The 13,836-nt window shown below is 43.7% G+C and overlaps 2 protein-coding genes across 3 annotated transcripts in view; one reads left to right on the top strand and one right to left on the bottom strand.

The window, feature by feature from the left end:
* The window catches only part of LOC126277063 (mannosyl-oligosaccharide glucosidase), a 357,092-nt gene extending 352,480 nt beyond the window's left edge, over positions 1-4,612 (bottom strand). Inside the window, exon 1 of one of the 2 annotated variants that reach the window (XM_049977330.1) lies at positions 4,555-4,612. The gene's annotated coding sequence lies outside the window, so the exon portion shown is untranslated. The remainder of the gene's footprint in view (positions 1-4,554) is intronic. The other variant, XM_049977332.1, reaches the window with a different exon arrangement.
* LOC126277139 (protein neuralized) overlaps positions 1-13,836 on the top strand; it is a 765,663-nt gene that overhangs the window by 295,879 nt on the left and 455,948 nt on the right. The window lies entirely within an intron of this gene.

Below are 13,836 nucleotides of genomic sequence, written 5' to 3' on the forward strand. Positions count from 1 at the left end.
TGCTGTTCTAGGCTCTGCAGTCCGTAACCGCGGGACTGCTACGGTCGCAGGTTCGAACCCTGCCTCGGGCATGGATGTGTGTGATGTCCTCAGGTTAGTTCGGTTTAAGTAGTTCTAAGTTCTAGGGGACTGATGACCTAAGATGTTAAGTCCCATTGTGCTCAGAGCCATTTCACTCAGAACTGAAAAGAGTGACGAAACACGATCGACGGAGATACTAGAGACGCTGCCTAACACATATGTGAAAAGCTTTACCGGATTTTCCCAGTGGTTTCCATTTCGCTAACGATCGGAACTTACTTTCTGGACAACCCTCCTCGTTTTGCAACCAAAAGAGTGTGAGCGTGCACTTTAATGCACAGCATGCCGAACTTCGGGACAGCGAGTTGCGCCAGAGCTAGGTCGAATACGTAAGCTCGATTGTCGATCGTTGATCCAGTGCAGCAGAGTGTCATTTTTAGGCTGTTTCCCTACAATCGTCGAAGCATACACCGAGTAGTTTCTGTGCCTGCCCCTCCGAAGTACACCATACAGACGTAACTGCAAATGCGTACGATTGAAACTGCGCGATTCACAGATACAGGAGACATGCAAATAATTCGGTGTCCGCGGCCGGTGTCAAAATCTTATTAAAATCATGCCGCGTCGTCTTATAGGAAAATATCTGACGTTTCGGTCGGATTACAGCGGCCTTCCTCTGACTGATGACATGGCAGTACACAAATAAGGATTTTAATGAGGTGGGCCATACCTCTGTCCATAATTGCGGTAAAGGAAGGAACGTAGACGTTGATAACAAGGTCGTTACGAAGTGAAAAATTGATTGGATTAGGATACAGTAGTCAACTGGCTGTGGCATTTGCCAGGGAGCTATTCTGACATAGGTATAAGAAACACATAGAATACCCAAATTCGGATGGCCGGAACGATTTGAGCCCTGCTACTGACTGCAAAGTGTAGCGTCTTAATCCCTGTGTCACGTCTCTCGTTTCCGTCACGCAGACAGGCGTGCGTTAGCGGCGACAGGAGGAACTTATGGCCGTAGAATTCACGTTAGACAAAAATGTATTCGTTAGGTCGTGAAAAGATGGTTGCCTCTGGGCCAGAAATGACCACAACCCGCTCGCGATCCGCTTTCGACTTTTGGCTCAGTCTAGTGCGTCTCTTGTCTACTTGGAATGATTTACATTGTTTCTTAATAAATTCAAACGGTTTCGGAAAGACTTTGAGGGTAAAACATTCGCTTGCTTCTAATGAAGAAAGTTACTGGAACACTTCGCGAAGTTCAGGTGGAAACAGAAGATTTTAAAATTATTTGTATAAAGTGTCTGACGCTACTGAAGGAGTAAATGGCAGATTTCTTGATCTAAAGACCCTTGACGTTTATTTTGATACGTGGGAAATACGTTTGCTATTTGATGTTGTAGGGAATGGCTGCCTACTTTCACCGCAAGTTATAAAGAACTAGCAACCTGCACCAATCTTCCACGTGTAGTGAGCGCTGAGTTCGGATATCTGCGGCCGTACGACTTGTCTGGCATAGCGATAAATTCATAGGAGACAAGAACTTTCTACGCAACAGATACCTGGAACTTCTCCACTGGCGATCCTGGCAATCAGTCGCGATCACTGAATAATAAACAGCATTGCGAGACGTTCCACCAACGGTCCGTCAGTGTGCAAAGTCACGTTTGCTGCCGAGGCAGTTGCCTAGTGCTAGGCGCAGGCGCCTATAATTTCGAGACCCTTTAGCGTCGTTGGATGACGTTTGCGGACACGGGTTCCTATTCTCGATTTGTTCCTCAGGACACCATGTACAACCCCACGAAGTCTGTCCGAACATTTCTGGGACTCCTAGTACACAAACATTCCTCGTGAATCCCATTACTAGCGTAAACTGTATCAAAATCCGTATAGTGTCCTGAGATAAACCTTGATGGACTTTTTTCCGGACGCAGCGATGTCGGAGATTTGATGTCTTACTGGATTCCTGATATTCACGGTATACTCGTGAAATGGTGGATTCCTGATATTCACGGTATACTCGTGAAATGGTCGTACGGGAAAATTCCCACTTCATCGCTACCTTGGAGATGCTGTGTCCCATCGCCCGTGCGCAAAATATAACACCACGTTCAAACTCATCTAAATCTTCATAACTTACTATTGTAGCTGCAGAAAGTGATCTAACAACAGCGCCGGTCAGTTGTTGTCTCATATAGGAGTTGCCGACCGCAGCGCCGTATTCTGCCTGTTTACATACCTCTGTATTTGAATACTGAGGTCTACACCAGTTTCTTTGGCGCTTCAGTGGGGTAGAAAAGTCCGTGTAAAGGTATCGAGGTCATGTGAGTAACATTTTTGGAAAGAACTCACACCAAGTTTCAGCTATATTGGTCTATTTCTTTGTGTTTGGCATTCGTGTGAATCAAGGAAGTCGAGTGATTGTCAAAAAATGGACGAAAAAGAATTTCGTGTGGTGATTAAACATTATTTTATGAAAGGCTAAACGCCTCAGGAGACTAAAGAGAAGCTTGATAAACATTGCGGTGACTCTGTGCCTTCGATTAGAACAGTTTATACGTGGTTTCAAAATTTTCGGAGTGGCCATATGGGCACAAGTGATGCTCAACGTTCTGGTCGCCCTGTGGAGGTTACGACTCCAGAAATAATTGATAAAATTCATGATATGACGATATATGACATAAGAGTTAAGGCGTGGGAGATTGCTAGTGCTTTGGGCATCTCGAATGAACGGGTACATAATGTTTTGCGTAGACCTTTGGACATGAGAAAGCTATCCGCAAGATGGGTTCCGCGATTGCTCGCGCTTGACCAAAAACGGAATTGTGTGAAGTGTTGCAAGGATGATTTGCAGCTATTCAGGAAGAATCCGCAGGATTTTAAGCGTCGTTTCTTCACTATGGATGAAACTTGCATACATTACTATACTGCTGATACCAAACAACAATCTAAACAATGTGTTAGCAAGGGAGAATCTGCACCGAAAAAGGCGAAGACCATTCCTTTGGCCGTAAAAGTTATGGCGACTGTCTTTTGGGATTCGCAAGGGATAATCGTCATAGATCATCTGGAAAACGATAAAACTATTACAGGTGACTATTATTCATGCTCATTGGACCGTTTGAAAACCGAGCTGCAAGAAAAACGCCGGCGATGGAACCTTAAAAAAGTCCTTTTCCATAAAGCACACATCTCAGCAGTTGTGGTCGCAAAATTAAGGGAAATAGGATTCCAACTTGTTTCACATCCTCCCTATTCTCCAGACTTGGCTCCCTCGGACTACTATTTGTTATCCAATTTGAAAAAATGGCTGGCGGGACAAAGATTTTTTTCAAACGAGGGGGTGATTGCAGCAACTAATATCTATTTTGCAGACTTGGACAATTCCTATTATTCGGAAGGCATCAACAATTTAGAACAGCGATGGATGAAATGTCTGAGACTAAAAGGAGACTATGTCGAAAAATAAAGATGGTTTACCCCAAACACTTAAGTAGTTTTTATTTTTGCACGGACTTTTCAAACGCTCCTCGTAAGTCAGCTGTAGAGCTGGAAGCATTGCAAGAGGTCGAAAAGTTTTAAAGGATTGAAACGGAGTCGTTCAACTGCAGAATTTGGCAAGAAGTTTTCAGGAGAAAAGTACCCATTAACACAAGAATAAGCGAAGAGACTCATCTCAGTTGTTGAAACAACAAATATCCGTGGATCACTATACTCAGCATTCGAGTTGATCAAATCTAAAAATCATTGTAAACTAAGGAATGGGAATTCGAGCGAAATTGTGCGGACCACGAGCACTATTTATCAGACAGGCTTAAAAAAGTAAAAATATGAAAAGGAAGACTAAAGATATATGTGTTAAAAATAGGTTGTCTTATTTGTTGTGTAATCCAGTGACATTAGTGTTTCAATTAAAAAATATTTCTTCGTAAATAAAATAAAAATGTTTCTTCATCAGCCTCTAAACAATGCGGTTCTCTTCGTAAATTTCCAACTCCGAAAGGTGAGATCAGTGGCCTTAGACCACACAGAGGGTAAAAATGAAGAGCTCATTCTAACCAACTGGCTCGGTACATCAATAATACAACGCATCTAAAAAATGGCTCTGATCACTATGGGACTTAACATCTGAGGTCATCAGTCCCCTAGAACTTAGAACTACTTAAACCTAACTAACATATGGACATCAAACACATCCGTGCCCGAGGCACGGTTCCAGACTGAAGCGCCTAGAAACGCTCGGCCACACCGGCCGGCACAGCGCTTCTCTTGGAGTATTAATTGACCGGATGCTAAACATACAACACTAAATACTAATTAAAAGGGCAACATATGAGTCTAGCCCCAAAAGGTAATGAACCTGCAACTTCTATGTGGTAGCTCCATTTTTTCTGTACACAGGTTTATTTTCCCTGATGCATAATGTTGTAGCCTTTTATCAGCAGCGCAGATACACGGAGCGTAATTTCTATGTGAAAGAAATGCTGCTAGAGTGGCGTCGCTGCGATGCCCCCCTGTGCGAATACATACCCAGCGAGTGCGCAGATGCCGGGCGAGTGCGCTGGTGACGGGCTGACACGTAACACTGCGCCTCCCCTCTTTCTGAGCCCTTCCCACGCGACCACATGTCCGTATCACTTTACTCCCGTGTTATCGCGTTTCCGCCGCCTGTTGGCATAACAACGCGACGCGACAGCTATTGGCTTTCTCCCATTTACTGTGCTCCACCGGCGCCTCTCATTTGTTGCGAAAGGGGGAGAGACTGTTCGCTGAGCTAGGCTCGAGCTGTGCAATTGAGTCCACCGTAACGCGGCTCCACTTAGACGCGGCTGTCGGTGTCGATATCAGAACATCGCCTGTACTGCCACTGTCTTTAAAAGGAACAGTTGTTTCATCATTCGCGTGGTGTCTTTTTATTAAAAGTATAAGTAACGATTAAGACGATCCAGGCCTGTAACGCCTTGGAGGGAATTATGTAATTGATTCGTCACCCTACGTGACGAAATTAACTAAACGAAAAGGCGGCGTTCGGTCGATCAAAAACGTACCAGTAACTCTGTCATTCCCTCCCCGCTATTTTAGAGGTAAATTAGGACTTAGGTACAAAACTGCCTGTCCCTTTGGCCGTTCAGGTTCGGAGCTTGGATACGAAAACAGGTGTTTCATTTGAGAGTTGATTAAATTACTTGAGGGTTCAGGAAAAATCTTAGGCAAATTTATCTCATCAACGCAAGAAATGACACACAGAACACTTGTTCGAGCGATTCTTGAGTATTGCTCATCAATCGGGGACCCGTAGGCAGGTAAGAGTAAATATGGCTCTGAGCACTATGCGACTTAACTTCTGAGGTCATCAGTCGCCCAGAACTTAGAACTAATGAAACCTAACTAACCTAAGGACATCACAAACATCCATTCCCGAGGGAGGATTCGAACCTGCGACCGTAGCGCTCGCTCGGCTCCAGACTGTAGCGCCTAGAACCGCACGGCCACTCCGGCCGGCAGGAGTAAATAGAAGAGACAGAGAAGATAATTCCGAACCCAAAGAAACAGGTGTTGACAGATGTGAAAATTACCGAACTACCAGTTTAATAAGTCACGGCTGGAAAATACTGACGCGAATTCTTTACAGACGAATGGAAAAACTGGGGTAGAAGCCAACCTCGGGGAAGATAAGTTTGGATTCTGTAGAAATAATGGAACACGTGAGGCAATGCTGACCCTACGACGTCTCTTAGAAGATAGATTAAGGAAATGCAAACCTACATTTCTAGCATTTGTAGACTTAGAGAATGCTTTTGACAATGTTGACTAGAATACTCTTTCAAATTCTGAAGGTGGCAGCAGTAAAATACAGGGAGCGAAAGGCTATTTACAATTCGTACAGGAACCACATGGCAGTTATAAGAGTCGAGGGACAAGAAAGGGAAGCAGTGGTTGGGAAGGGAGTGAGACAGGGTGGTAGCCTATCCCCGATGTTATTCAACCTGTATATTGAGCAAGCATTAAAGGAAACAAAAGAAAAATTCGGGGCGGGTATTAAATTCTAAGAAGAATAAATAAAAACCTCGAGGTTCGCCGATGGCATTGTAATTCACTCAGAGACAGCAAGGAACCTGGAAGATCAATTGAACGGAATAGACTGTGTCTTGGAAGAAGGATATAAGAGGAACATCACCAAAAGCAAAACGAGGATAATGGAACGTAGTCGAATTAAGTCGGGTGATGCGGAGGGCATTAGATTAGGAAATGAGACACTTAAAGTAGTAAATGAGTTTTGCTATTTGGCGAGCAAAATAACTGATGATGGTCGAAGTAGAGAGGATATAAAATGTAGACTGTCAATGGCAAGGAAAGCGTTTCTGAAGAAGAGAAATTTATTAACATCGAGTATATATTTCAGTATCAGGAAGTAGTTTCTGGAGGTATTTGTATGGAGTGTAGCCATGAATGGAAGTGAAACATTGACGATAAATGGTTTGGACCAGAAGAGAATAGAAGTTTTCCAAATGTTGTGCTACAGAAGAATGCTGAAGATTAGATGGGTAGATCACATAACTGATGAGGAGGTACTGAATAGAATTGGAGAGAAGCTAAAGTTGTGGCACAACTTTACCAGAAGAAGGGATCGGTTGGTAGGACATGTTTTGAGGCGTCAAGGGATCACCAATTTATTATTAGAGGGAAGCGTGGAGGGTAGAAATCGTAGAATGAGACCAAGAGATGAATACACTACGCAGATTCAGAAGGATGTAGGTTGCAGTAGGCACTGGGAGATTAAGAAGCTTGCACAGGATAGACTAGCATGGAGAGCTGCATCAAACCAGTCCCTGGACTGAAGACCACCACAACAACAACAGAGAAGATCCTTCGAAGAACAGTGCGGTAGTTCATAAGACCGTTTAATCGGCGCGCGAGCGTTACAGAGACGCTCAAAAAGCTGCAGTGGCAGACGTTATAAGAGAGGCATTGTGCATCACGGAGTGGTTTGCTATTGAAATTCCGAGAGAGTACGCTGCGGGGAGAGTCCGACAACATTCACTTCCTCCGACCAGCGTTGCACGAAATGACTACAAGGAGAAAATTCGAGAAATTAGAGCTAATACAGAGGTTTACCGATAATGGAAGGGGGAGGGGGTATCACATAGTGGTACCATAAGTACCCACCGCCACATATTGTCAGATGGCTTTCGATGTATTAATGTATATATTTTAAACAATTTGTGGCTATGACCTCAGAACCGTGTATCCAATTATATAAATTGTAATAGTCAGTCAACCGGTTGCGCACATAAAAAAAGACATTAACCAGGTTTCGATAGTTCTAGGACTATCTCCATAAAGAGACATCAAACTATTCTGATGCCTTCTGCGCTGTTTATGTGCTGCTCTTAGTCTGCTACACCAGTTAATTAGTGCTGCCAGTTGCAACCATGGTTTTATCATTCTGTGATAATTGTCTTTTCTATTATGACTTTTACTCTTCATTCATGGAACACAAACATGTCATTTGACGACGAGAGCACTGCTGCTGAAATTTTAAAGTTGTTATGTGATATCATGTAACTTTCACCTTTCTGATGAAGATAGTCTTAGAACTATCGAAACCCGGTTAATGTCCTTTTTTTTTAAAAAAAAGTGTGCAACCGGTTGGTTGACTATTACATTTTATATATTGATGTACATGTAGTAGTAGGTTTAGGGGCAGGTGGAAGGACTAGAGAAGTAATATAGAAGTAAAGTCGAATTAAAATCTGTGTACTGGTGTTAAGAACAGGGAATGGGCCAGACAGCCGTCACTATAAGGAGAAAAGCTCAGAACCAACAATTGTGGAAACCTGCTGTCATAAGCAGGCTATCCACGGAAATAATTCTCGAAATATTAAAGAGGAAACCAATCACAGGCAAATACACAAATAATTAATGAGCCATGAGAGAGACTGAAAAGGGGACGGCGCCTAATTGTCATCAGTGACTTCGTCCAAATTTATGGAGTATGTAGAGCTTACCCGGAAATGGAGGAGACAAAACTGGGAGCGTTTAGAAAAAATACCATGGGTAGGGCGAGGCAGAATGCATTTATGTTGGCATGGTTTCCACGCAGCGGTTGACTCGGCGGAAAGAGCACAGAACGGTAATCAGAAGGTCCTGGGAACGAGTCTTCATGCGGAAGTTGTTGTTTCTTTGTCTTTTATTTTCAGTTTTTACACTACTTACACTTTAAATATACCTACGTAGTGCTTAGTATATTGTATCGATTAAAATTTCCTTAAAAGCATGAAAAGGAAAGGCAAATGGAAATTTAAAATTTGCGAATAAGTTTCAAGAATGGATTGTAATTATACACGAAATTTTCGTGTACGCCTTACAGTCCCTCCTGGAAATTTATTCGGAAACTCAAATATTCCTATCCTTTTCACGCCTTTTATGAAAATATTAACAAATACAGCTACTGAGTGTTATTTAGGTCTATTTGCAGTGTAAGTAAAGCAAAAATTGAAAATGAAGAGCCGGCCGTGGTGGTGTAGCGGTTCTAGGCGCTCTGTCCGGAACCGCGCGGCTGCTACGGTCGCAGGTTCGAATCCTGCCTCGGGCATGGATGTGTGTGATGTCCTTAGGTTAGTTAGGTTTGAGTAGTTCTAAGTTCTAAGGGACTGATGACCTCAGCAGTTAAGTCCCATAGTGCTCAGAGCCATTTGCACCATTTTTCAATCGTATGCGGAACACTATGGTCCTTCCTCTCAGTATTGTTACGTGGCGTTCAGGAGCCCTGTGTTCTTGCGATTATAGACACATCAAAAAAAGGTTTGGCATCACCCCAGTTCCCAGAAGTCCCGAAGACGGACTTTGATTGTGGATATTGTATCACAGACACAGTCCCTTAACTGTTCAGAGACGTCACTAAACCCGTCCAAAGATGTGAACAATCATTCATGAGCAGTGCCTATTAGACGGAGGAGGTCCGACAGCCAATCAGTTCCATTCATTCCACCACGGAGGACGGCTCGTGTTGTTTGCAGTTAAACCATGCCTAGACGGTCAATACCGCGGTTCGATCGCGTCCGCATTGCTACTTTGTGTCAGAAAGGGCTCTCAGCAAGGGAAGTGTCCAGGTGCCTCGGAGTGAACCAAAGCGATGTTGTTTGGATTTGGAGGAGATACAGAGGGACAGGAACTGTCGATGACATGCCTGGCTCAGGCCGCCCAAGGGCTACTATTGCAGTGGATGACCCCTACCTACGGATTATGGCTCGGAGGAACTATGACAGCAACGCCACCATGTTGAATAATGCTTTTTGTGCAGCCATATGACATCGTGTCACGACTCAAGCTGTGCGTAATAGGCTGCATGATGCGCAACTTCGCTCCCGACGTCCGTGGCGAGGTCAATCTTTCAAACCGCGACACCATGCAACGCGGTACAGATGGACCCAACAACGTGCCGAATGGACCGCTCAGGACTGGCACCACGTTCTCTTCATCGATGAGTGTCGCATGTGCCTTCAACCAGACAATCGTCGGTGATGTGTTTGGAGGCAACCCGGTCAGGCTGAACTTCTTAGACACACTGTTTAGCGACTGCACCAAGGTGGAGGTTCCCTGCTGTTTTGAGGTGGCATTATGTGGGGCCGATGTACGCCGCTGGTAGTCACGGAAGGCTCCGTAATGACTGTATCATACGTGAATGCCATCCTTCGACCGATAGTGCAACCATATCGACAGCGTGTCGTCTTCATGGACGACAATTCGCGCCCCCATGGTGCACATCGTGTGAATGACTTCAGGATAACGACATCGAACGTGCCTGGGATAGACTGAAAAGGGCTGGCTGTTTATGGACGACGTGACCCACCAACCACTGTGAGGGATGTACGCGGAATCACCTTTGAGCAGTGAGACAATATGGACCAAGAGTGCTTTGATGAACTTGTGGTTGGTATGCCAGGACGAATACAGGCTTGCATCAGTGGAAGAGGACATGCCACTGGGTATTGGAAGTGCCGGTGTGTACAGTAATCTAGACCACCACCTCTGAAAGTCTCACTGTATGGTGATACAACATCCAATATGTGGTTTTCATGAGCAATAAAAAGGGCGGAAGCGATGATTATGTTGATCTCTATTCCAATTTTCTGTACAGATTCCGAAACTTTCAGAACCGAGGTGATGCAAAACTTTTTTTTGATGTGTGTATATTCTTGTGACGACTACTGCCGGCTGTCATGTAGAGTGCATAGATTCCTGCCAAGTCTTTCTGCAGTATCGGAGAAGGAACATCCCTCTTCTCTTAACCCAAATACACGACCTTGCTCAAAGTCAGTGAGTGTGTATATTGGTGTCGTTGTCACCTTAATGGCATTCTCGACTAACATCAACTCATCACGTTCAGTCTCAAAGGTAACTAACGCTTACGACTGTTTCAGCGCCTATTTAAAGCAAACCTGATTTGTTTCCTCACCGTGGCGCTACTAGAGATGGGGAAACTCGTTCATCCTTGGGAACTGGTTCACTGCTGATCGTTTCTTTTTGGAAGCCGTTCATTTTTACTCGTGCAGCGTTCATTTGCGCTTGGTATATGCTTATGAAAAACTGAAAAACTAGTAGTGTAGGTGACTGAGGGATGGAGGGCACCAAGAGGGGGCAGTTGCCTCCCCCCTGGAGTATAGAGTCTTTATTCGTTAGAGAATTCTTACTCACTTTTAGAAGTAATTTCTGTGATTCTGCAGAACCTCTCGTTTAGCCAACCGTAGCCTTGTGTGGCTCATAACAGGGAAATAATACAGGGTGGCGCACAGAAAACCGGCCCCGAGTACAGACTGCTCGCCAATTACGGACGATGTGTTGCCCGTTATGAGCAGAGACAACAAACAGACAAACATGTAATAATTAGGTGGTGAAGAAATAACAAGCTAATGCAAGCAACAATTGCGAAACAATTGATGACGATGTGTAGAGAGCTGGAGAAGAGAACATGAAAATCTCATGCGACGCGCATGGGCTATAGCTCATATTGTCTTGTAAAACTGTTGGTGGCTGTTTCCCAACTTAATAGACCACAAGTGTCGTTCATAAAATTCTTCGTTTCAACTTGCACTACATAGCTATGCTACGTTGTAAACAATAATCGTTTACACCCTATGTATACTTCACGTTTTCTCTGAGTTCGTAGGCCAAGTACTAAGTAGAGACTTTATGGAAGCATAAAATAAAATGTGGTTTTCTCATACTTGCCTCACACACTTAGTAAAAATTAGGTTTTTATGTTGCATTATTAAAGTTAATGCAGCAATAATAATAATAATAATAAAGTTCGCAGTAATAAAGTTTTTGAGATGATAAGTAAATACGATTTTATGGCAATCTATGTCTTTTCAAATGGAGAGCCACTGCTTTTCCTACTGAGCCAAAATGACCCACAACCTATTTTTTTTTTTTCAAAGAAACCAAACTAGCAGGTAATGCAAATTGGAAACAACCAAACTTAAAAATAATTAGAGCCTTCCTAAATTTAATGTTTTGTATATGAAAGATACACGAAAATCGTTTTATATGAATTTTCTTACACTAAAAATTAAGCAAATTATTGAAAGTTAGCTGCTAAATCATGTCGATGAAACCAAAAAACATATAAATAACAAAAAAACTTGCCTTGTTATAAGTATGTCTTCTGCTGTTCATCGATATAATGAAGTGAGCTGATATGCCTTTTTGTTACCTGAAAAGAAGTACCTATTACATACAACGTAATTTTTATGTAATTTACGTAACTATAAAAGACTTTTTGATTACCGGTCGTGGAAGCTGAATAGCCAGAACCAAGTGCAAGAACAGTTTGGAACACTTGTAAAATAGGCGAGCGCAGTGAACGAAACGAACAACTGGATACTGAACTAACTAGGAGCAGTCGGCAGTGGAACTGAGACAGGTGGTCATGCGAAGAACGACGAGTGCGGCCGAGGGAGACCGAGACTGAGACGAGCACGCGACCGAGGCTGGAACGAGAACTGCCGAAGTGGCCGCCGCGACCGAAGTGAACTAGTGAACTATGAACCGATCGTTCCTCGGTCCCGGTAACTACAAGTAGACCGCCGCGAGCGAAGTGAACTATGAACCGATCGTTCCTGGTTCCTGGGAACTGTAAGTAGACCGCCGCTACCGATGTGAGCTATGAACCGATCGTTCCTTGGAATTCGTTCCTCGGTCCTTCCGTTCATCTTGGTGAACCGTTCCTTTGTACCCGTTCGTTCGCGAACTACCCATCTCTAGGCGCTACTAGCGCCGCTCTGATAGGACTAGCGCGAAATTTGAACAGACACAGTCTTTCAGATGTAAAAACACAACTGACAGTTTTCGTTTATGTCACACAGCTTGTTCCTGGCATCTCATAATATTTTTTTTTATTTTTTTATATATATATATTTTTTGTTCGGCAGTCTAGTAGTGGTAGCACTTGCTATTAAAGTTGTAGTGACATGGTGAAAAACGAAATGATTTCTAGTAAAGCAAAGACTGGACAGATGCAGTTTCCATAGCTCCACAATCGATCGCCTTCCGTGGCGCCTCCGTGGAAGGGGGAAAGGGAGAGGGAAGGGGCTGCATATGGCAGCCAGTAACTAGAGTGGAGCAGAGAGGCGACGTGTTTCGATTGCGAGCTCCCCAGAGCTGCGTGGCCGGCTGGCGGTGTGTAGCGGTAATTGTAGCAGGCCAGCGAGTTCTGGTAGGCTGTCCCACGCGGCCGCGGCCGGCGCGGCGACGCATCTCGCGTTTCGCATTTCGGCCGCTCTGCTTATCTCTGCGACGCACATGGTGCCTTCCCATACCACCGGCTGCCCCAGCACAAGTTCTCTTTAGCCGGGGCGCTGTTGCAGAGCGTATTAGTTACGTAATTCTACACTGCCGTGTCGAGGGCTGCAGGGTGTCGCAAATATTGTCACGGCCGAGTAACGTGATCAAGCCAGCTTTGAAACAATCACAGAAGTCGGTCAGGAAAACTTATGTGACCGGATCTACAGCTGCCTCCACTGATGGGACTTCTAGACACATCTGCTTGAGACGCGATAGTTTGCTCTGCAAAACTAGTTACAAGATGGAAATTTTTGTCTTAGAAGGTGACCTCCAATTAATTAATTTACAGAAAGGCCGAGTTATTTCGCAGGATTAATTTATTCTGTGAGAGGCCAGTCGAAACAGTGGTTGTTAAAATAACATAATTTTTTTTACTGAATTCAGTTTTTTTCGTACTCTAATATGTGGCACTTCTTTTCTACATTATGTTTTTTTTTTTAATTTTAAGTATTTGGTTGTTGAAGAACTCATTGCTCAGGAACCACTTTACATCACATTCTCTTCTTTCGATAACGAATTAGTTCTTTTGTTGGGCAAGGGAGAATTTCCGAAAGGGAAGGGAACAGTAGAGTAGAAGGGACATGGTGTCAGCTGAAGCGCAAATTGACTATTTCAGCCAAGACAATTGAACGAATACATTGATCAGTTACAAAATACCCCATTCATCCTCCAAAGGCGTCAAATTTCATCGGAATCCTGGGAAATTCATACAACAAATACACATGAAATGAATTCTTGAGGGTATTTTCGTTCTGTCGTTGCAGCCAGAAAAAAAATCGTGTTTTTTCACCAAACACGTTCCGCTTTATTGAGGTAAAGCATCATCAGTGATCCGTAATTAACCTATTTACATTTACAAAAACTGTTTGTTTACATTTCGATTTGCTTTAGGGGTCGAAAACCAGCTCGTGAACAATATGTTGGTTTTTACTTACAGTGACTTCCACTTGATATTTTGCCTACATC

This window comes from Schistocerca gregaria, chromosome 1 (assembly GCF_023897955.1).
Source record: "Schistocerca gregaria isolate iqSchGreg1 chromosome 1, iqSchGreg1.2, whole genome shotgun sequence".
Taxonomy (NCBI): domain Eukaryota; kingdom Metazoa; phylum Arthropoda; class Insecta; order Orthoptera; family Acrididae; genus Schistocerca; species Schistocerca gregaria.